Genomic DNA, 8,852 nt, shown 5'->3' on the forward strand with positions numbered 1-8,852 from the left:
TTATCCAATATATTCGCACATCAATATACTATTAATTCATAAAGACATCATTTCAATCACAACATATAGCGCAAAATAATTAGCAGTAGTAAACAGATAAACACATGAATTTTTCCAATTGTATTCTTTATTGATCTTTAGTATATGGTTACAGACTCAAAACTTCCTTGCACACTCAACTGTAGGGGTCTACGCGCTCAGCTGTAGAGACTACTTTAGGCCTCTGCGCACTCAGCTGTAGAGACTTTTCCTCCTCTAAGACTTACTTCTCTACGCTATCTCTCTAAGACTCCATCCGTTCATACCCATAGACATGCCTTGAACTCCCTAAGACACACCTGTTTATGGCCTTTTACATGCAATCCCATGGTCCACGGACCATGTGTGGATCTAAAAAATGACTCAACTTTACGTAAACGAGGGTAAAAACCCCTTTTGAATCCTAACTACCTACATGCTCCGCATCCACAATTTGGGGAGAGTTTATATATTTTCATCAAAATTTACATCAAAACTTGGGTTTTTAACCCAAAACATACCTAGGGGACCCCATCCCAACATGAGCCAAAGCTGTCTGAATAACTGTAAGTGGTATGGAAACATCAATGGGAGCCAGTGGGTGGAAACCAAATCCTACCTAAAAGGGGTTGTGTCCAGTTGATCTATGGAGAGCCCTGTTGTAGTTGTGATGGACATAGGGGAGGATTTCAACCCATGTGCGTGGGTGCTTTAAATTATACATGTGTAGGATTTTCACAACCATTATCTTGACGACCTCTATTTGACCATCATTTTGGGGCTGGAAGGTTGTGGACTTAGTGAGCTTGGTATCCAACAACTGCTAGAGGCTTGACCAAAATGTACTTAGGAACCTTCTATCCCAATCTGAGATAATGGACTGTGGGATCCCAAAGTGTACCCATACTCGTTCAAGGAAGAGTTTGGCAGTGGCTTCTGCTATGATACTCTTCTTGCAGGCCGCTAGAATGGCCATCTTAGAGAACCTGTCGATGACCATGAAAAAATAGTCATTGGCATGCTTGGTAGAAGGAAGGCCCGACATGTAATCCATAGAGATGGATTCCTAGGGCTGACTAGGAGTAGGCAGAGGAGTATACATGCCTTGATTCTTGATTGTAGGTTTGGAAATGAAAAAAAGAACTGCAAGATTTGATGTATTTCCCAACATCCCGTCGAAGGTTCAACCAATAAAAATACTTCTGTAGCACTACCACTATTTTCTCTACTCTAAAATGTCTAGAAACTCGAATGTAGTGCGCCTCCAAAATCATCTTGGCATTCTCACTTGAAGGAACACAGAGGTGTCCCATGTGGCATAATAGTGCACCCTAGAGGTGAAAATTATGAACTTGTTTTCCTTCCAGGAGGATCTGGTATGTGTTGCTGAATTATAGATCACTATTATAAAATGCAGCCACCCCGAAGTATCGTGTCCACAAGGGTTGAGCATAGTGGTTAGTGCCATGATTGACATTCGGCTGAAGAAAATGCAACATTATTAGTTCCACCCTTTTTATACTTAATGTTCAAATGGAACTATTGCAGGTATGTGGATAATTTCTGATGGTGATTGGTATGCAACTTTCCTTGTGTCTATATGAACTATAGGGGCCGATGCTCTGTGTGGATGATCATTTCCATCCCCAGAATGTAATGCTTCCATTGTCAACAGGTATGTATATTAGAATACATATATTTTTCATAGGTGGAATATTTTCAGATTGTGTCCAAAAGTGTCTCAATGTGATATGCCATTGGATGCCCTTGCTAAGTAAGAACAACACCAATAGCATAGTCAGAGGCATATGTCTCAATCTCAAACAGTTGATGAAGGTCTAGTAATGTGAGTACTGGTGCAGAGGAGAGGTGATGCTTAACTCAGTAAACACCTTCTCTTGACCAAAAGAACTTTTCTTTCGCTCCACCCTTGCTGACTTGACTCAACGGCCAAGTGATGTGAGAGAACCCCAACACGGACTTGCGGTAGAAATTGGCAAGACGCAGAAAGCTTCGGAGCTCTATTAGAGTGGTTGGGGCTGAACAATATCGAATAACTTGTATCTTGGTTGGGTCCAAAGGCACACCTCTTTCATCAATGATGTACCCTAGATATTGAACCTGGGTCATACCAAAAGTGCATTTCTCCAAATTAGCACACAATTTGTGTTGTTGTAGGGTTTGGACAACCTGTCGAATATGGTGGAGGTGCACTTCCCAACTCTGGCTGAAGATCAGGATGTCATTCAAACACACTACCACAAATGATTTGGTGAAGGGCCACAAGAGGTCATCCATCAACATCATGAAGGTTGTGGGGGAATTCGTTAACCTGAAAGGCATGACCAGCCATTCGAAAAGGCCCTGCTTAGATTTGAAGGTAATATTCCACAGATAAGAGGGTTTGATTGGTACCTGGTGATAACCAGGCTTCAAGTCAATCTTGCTAAAATATTTTCCCCCGTTGAGCTGGTCCAGAAGGACATCAATCCTTGGGATTAGATACCTATTCCTGACATTGATCTTATTCAGCACTTGATAGTCAATATAGAGTCTCCAAGTCCCATCCTTCTTCTGTACCAACTTGATCAGGCTTCCATAGGGTGATGAACTTGGCCTGATGTGCCCTTTTTGCAAAAACTCCTTAATATACCTCTTGATTTCATCATTCTCCAGAATAGAGCATCAATGGATCGGCTCGTTGGGTAGTGGCATGCCCGGGGTTAGATCGATGGAGTTCTTGACTTGACATTGTAGGGGTACCCTTGCAAGTGAGGTGAACATGTCCCTATACTCCTCCATGACTTGTCCATCTACTTTTGCCATGTAGAGGATCCCTATCTAGAGGTCATGGATGTGGCCAAAATCTTCTTCTTATGCTAAGGGAGAATCATAAGGAAGAAAAATTTCCCGACCTGGGAAATGATATTACTACATTTCTTTGCAAAGATAAAAGATATGGAGGTGGGTGGTGCTACCTCTAGTATCTTGTATAACTTATTACCTAGAGAAATAATAATAGTGCGAGGCCTAGACTCATACACAACATGATGTTTCCACAAGTATGTTTTCCTAATAATACATCACACACTTCAAGAGGAGCAACATAGCATAGTACCTCATTTGTGAAGGGCTTGATGTTATAGGGAAGGCGACACTGTTGGCTAATGTGGAGATCTTTTCCTTAGTGAAATCACCATACGGTGTACAGATGTGGGTGTGGTGTTGTCAACAGGCCCAACCGCTTACGACCTTTGCTGAAATGAGGTTCTTTTGGCTTATTATATTGACAATGAATTGCATCGGCGAACTCTTCACCCACATCTGTGAGTGGAAGAGCCACTCCCCTTCCTCTGGATCTTTGGACTCAATATTCTGGATCTTGGTGGTGGCAATGGTGGCACTGGAATCCGTATCAATAATCTGTTTCCATTTTTCATTCCCCTTGTTAGGTCTTGAATCAGATTCAGAACATGCATTTGATTCAGAAGCTTTCAGCTCGGCTACCAGTGACTTCTTGGATCAACACTCACTTATGTTGTGAGTGGGGATCTTATGGAACTCACACTATTTCCCTGTGTCCTTATTTGTCTTCGTGGTGTTGTTCTTTGCTTGTGAGTTTGGCCAGTTGTCCTGGGTCACCCTACCTTGGCTTGGTCCTTTGTTCTACAGTTTGGGGGCGGCTTCTCCTTGTTCTAGATTTGCAGATCCAAAGTCTTGATTCTTGTGTTTAATTTTATGCTTGATCTTGATAGTGTATTGATAGACATAACCAAGTGAGGAGATGTTTAGGAACTCCATAAAACTATGTCTAGTAAACTTTCACACTAACAATCGAGTAAACTATGCTACAATTAAGGAAACTGAAAAACTGAAAGAAACAATGGTGGGGATCCAAGTGGAATAGGTGGGTGGCCAGCAATATCCACCTGGATCACACAAACCCTACCTTTTACCCTAGGAAATCCATGCAATTTGGAGTATTCTTGAACAAAAAAAATATATATGTGAAAAATAAAAAATATTTAATTGTATTAATGTTACCTATGAGTAAATTTTTTTTGTGCAAGTTGAATAATTCAATTTGTCCTATAAATGAAGATTGGGCATGCATTTGTGTGAAGTAGGCCAAAATTTCCTTGCTTCACTAAAATGCACACCTAGGATTCATTTAATGGCCAATCGAATTGATTAAAATTGTAGATTGTTTATTTAATGATTTTACACACTTTTACATTGTTATGTATTTCTTTGAGCTTAAATATTTATACTTCAAATTTCATACATTATTCTAAGTTTTGCTTCAACTTGCCTTGTGTGAAATTTGTGTATAAGTGGGAAACATAGTTATGTGGGATATTTGTTAGAAATGATGCAAGGTTATATCCTAAGTTTAGGAATTCTCCAATTATGTCTCATTTCAAATTTCATCACCAAGAGTGAAATTGTTTTGGCCTAGGAATGCATATTTGTTCTGATTGTGATCATTGGAAGATATGATCAATTGATATTCTAGCATACTTGGATTTCAATGTATAACATTTCCTTTATGAAAATGACTATGATATCTTGAATAAAATGGTTTTATATTTAGGTAGGAATGATCATTATCGCACAATCAATTAAGTACAGGTTCTGGTGTGAATTTATTTGAGGCACACAAACATTCATTTTAACCCTATAAAATCGATTCAATTTTGGTATATTCTTGCACAACAAATTTTTCTATGTGCAAAATTACTGTTAATTATGAGTAAAAAAGTACTCTCCAATCTGAATCATTCAATTTGGCCTTGTAATGAAGGTTGGGCATGCATTTTTGTGAAGTAGGCCAAAATTTCCTTGCTTCACTAAAATGCATGCCAAGGCTTCATTTATTGGAAAATATGATTGATTCAAATTGTATACTATTTATTTAATTATTTTACACACTTTTGAATTATTATATGTTTACTTTGATCCTTAAATAATTATGCTTCATATTTCATACAACATTCCATGTTTTTCTTCAACTTGCATTATGTCAAAGTTGTGTATAAGTTTTGCTTCAGCTTGCTACTGGGTAGAACAATTGTCCTTTTAATTCAGAGCAATAGTTCCAACTCTTCACATTAATTGTCAATCTAGGTAGGTTTTGTTATTGCAAGGTTATTACAAAAAATATATGCAAGGGAAAATTATGACTAATGCTAATGGATGACAAACTCAATTGTTATAATCACACTCAACAATTTAACACTCTGGCTATTACACTCTCAAATCTTGTTCACACTCTCAAGAAATAAAAGCATAATGCATAATAAAACCACTCTATCACACTGTCACTATTATTTAGAAAATAACAACACTCCTAGAAACCATTCTCTTAACAAATGTTGAAACACACATTCAATGGAAATGAACACACTGTCAAATAGTAATAGGAATTAAATAACTTTCACACTAACAAAGGGACTGGTCTAGGACCTATGTTGTTACATAATACAAAGGTTAGAATTTTGCAATCATTAAAGCATGAACAAGACTAATAATAATAGTAACAAAAATCACACATGAATTATAATTGAGAGGAAATAAATCAAACAACTACAATACCTTCCTAACCAGTGATCCCTGCTAAGAAGGAGGGCCCTTCCTTCCTAGCAGGGGTTGGTACACTACACAACACACAAGCTAGTCAATATAAAGGTATGGTGCCACAAATGATTGAGATTGCATTAATGAAACATAAATGATTACAATCCTAGTGCTCTCCCTCTCTATCATTATTTATTTGTTTCCATATGTCTATCTCGCATGGGAAGAGAGTACACTTCTTTATAATTTCAAATTACAATGATAATATCATCATGAGAATACATATTAACAATTTGATAACAATTTCTAAGGTTATGACAAAGCTGCAACAACATTTCCAAGTTATAATAATTATCAATTGAAAATCCTAACTGTTTCATTTGATTGTCCATAAACTTCTCCTTTGACAGTCAAACTATCTTATGACTAGATGCTTTCTATATTGATCTTCATAAATAATTGAAGGATTTCAATTCATTCAAAATAAATCTTCATGTGTAACAACAATGCTCAACGAGTCCTTGTCCTGTCCTTGGCAAGAAAAAACTGGACAGTGTAATCCTACAACAACATCTCAACAAACCACAAACACTATAACAACCCAGTTGTTAGTGTTACGAGAAAAATAGCCTAAAATAGTAGTTCTCATACCAAATTAAAGTACAACTGGATCACACGGTTGAAATATAAAAAGAGACATACCTAGGTTGATAATGGATGTTATAGTGGTAGAGTATGGTTTCAAGAATAAAAAATGTTAAAGAAAAGGTAGAAAAATGAGTGCAAAAATATTCCAATTTCATGTCCCAACATATCCCCCCAACTTAAGTATTTACATGTCCATATATGCATGATTTCACATCCCAACATCTCCATCTCGCTCTGCTTCAATTGCTAGTTCTTGTCTACCAACAACATCTTCAGCAGGTTCTTGTGCAACAATGGTTTGGAATTCTTCATCTTGCTCTCAAAGTTGAATTCCAATCGAAATAATAGTTGTCCTTTCACAATCTACTTCCTCCAACACTTTCTTACATCCATTACATAATCTAATTGACATTACCTTTTCTACTTCTGTTAGGGTTTCTAATCCATTTTTTTCTAGATTGAAGCTGCCCTTCAACCACGGTAATTTTTTTTCTTAAATTCTCTTTTTCCTCCTTCAATTTATTATTTTTCTAAATAAGGAGGTCAATTTTAGACTTAACTGGTAAGAGACATATTCTTGTTCCTTTTTAAGCTCCTCCTCTTTATGCTATTTTTCAAGTTCCTTTGATTCAAGTGCCTTTTACAAATTATTCTTCTTTCTCTTCATTCTATGGTCCCTCAAACTCTATTGGTTATGTTGTATCAGTGCATTCCTTAGCTATTGGAGTAGTTGATGGTGTAAAAATTGCCCACACTCTCTTCTTGGGATTATTTCCACCCATTGGCGTCTTTAATTTCCTCTTTTTCACCATAGTTTTTACATGAGTATATTTTTAAGATCCTTATATTCCCTGGGAATTTTTGTTTCAAGAACCCCTGCTTTAGCTAACACTGTTCTAGGTGCCATTGTTTCAACAGTCTTTGCCTTAGGACCTTCTTCCTCAATAGGGAATCTAGAATAACTATCCTCATTTTTCGCACTAGATATATCCACAAGTTCATTAATGCATGCTAATTTTCCTTCAACAGATGTACCAACAAACATTCTTATGGAACTCCATATCTTAGGGTTTCTTTGAAGGAGTCTAGGAGGTGTAACCACTATTATTTTCTAGGAAGTGTAGCTGATCTACTTTGTCTGGGAGGTGTAACTACTCTATATTTTGGTGTAATTTCAACACTTATCTCTTCTTCTTCACTTTCACTTTTCTCTGTTTCAATGGCTGGTGCATGTGACTTTGCCAATAAACTAGTCCATATGCTTCCTTGTTGTTGTAGTGAATGACTTATGATTAACTTGATGAGCACATGGTTGGTTAATGAGGTCTTTGGATGTTTTTCCATATGCACCACCTCTGCCATATGTTGTAAATATTTTAGAAAATAGTAGGGAAAATTTATCATGTTAGGTCCCTATAATACTAGTGATTCCCCCATTACTATTGTCATTGCATCCCTTATTGTTATTGTTGTGCCCCTATTGTCCCCATATTGTTATTATTGTGCCCCATAGAAGCCCACTATTGTTATTGTTGTGCTCTTATATTATTATTGCTATGTCGGCTTTGATTATATTGTCACCCACTAGACTCCTATATATAGAAATGAGGTTTTGTCATTTGTATTATCCAAGAATTATTCATTTGTGTAATGTAAAGGAGGTTTTCTCCTCGAAGGGGCTGATTTTCAAGGCTTTGATCTATATTTTCTTCTATTTTGTGAGCTGGTTGCATAACATTTGGTATCAGAGCTTTGGATTCTAGGGTTTTGCTGTTCCAAACAGGTCATCGTGGAATTTTCGCTATAACTTTTTTTATGCGATGTTTCGGAAGATAAAAACAAAACCCATTTTATTTGAAATCTCTCTAAACCTTACATCCGAATTTCAAATCTTTTCTCGCTATATTTGAAGAGATATCATCTAAGGAAGTTAGGGTTTTTGTAAGATCCTGAATTATATCTCAAACAGGTGACCTAGGGAAAATCATCATAACTTTTTTTCTAAGCATTAGATTGACAATTCGTAAGAAGTTACATAAATAAGACGGCCTGTAGTTGTCTGTGTATCGTTTTTAGGCCTTAAGGTCCAAGAAGTGACACGTGGCACTTCATACACGTTCTCTCTACTAAAACAGTCTATAATTAGGTCATCATGGGAGATTGGGCATACCTCTTCCTTGGAGAATCCAATATTGATCAAAATTACGGGGTTAGAAAGAGGACTCAGAGGGATACTATAGGATGCAATTTCAGACCTTGGAGATCTGAAATTACAGATATAAAACATATTCAATATCGAGATCCTACAAAGTGAGAAAAGGTGTATAGTTTTTTTAAAATTTTCCATAAGTTGGGTTTGAAAAATTATTTTGAAGGAATTCAAAGGGCATAGTGAAGCATTATTATCATTAATTGATGCCCCGAAGAAATAAATTGGAAACACCTAGTAAGCAACCTGAAGGCTCTAGCATGACTCATGAAGAAGAGGAAGAAATGCAACATGATATATCTAAATTACGAGACCAAGTGCAACAAATTTCACTTTCAAAAAAAGTAATAGAAGCAAAGATGGATGGTTTAAAGAAAAGAATGGAAGCTAAGATGAATGG

The sequence above is a fragment of the Pinus tabuliformis genome, chromosome 7 (assembly GCF_031772625.1).
Source record: "Pinus tabuliformis cultivar Carrire ecotype Pingquan chromosome 7, CPIR1, whole genome shotgun sequence".
NCBI classification, from domain to species: domain Eukaryota; kingdom Viridiplantae; phylum Streptophyta; class Pinopsida; order Pinales; family Pinaceae; genus Pinus; species Pinus tabuliformis.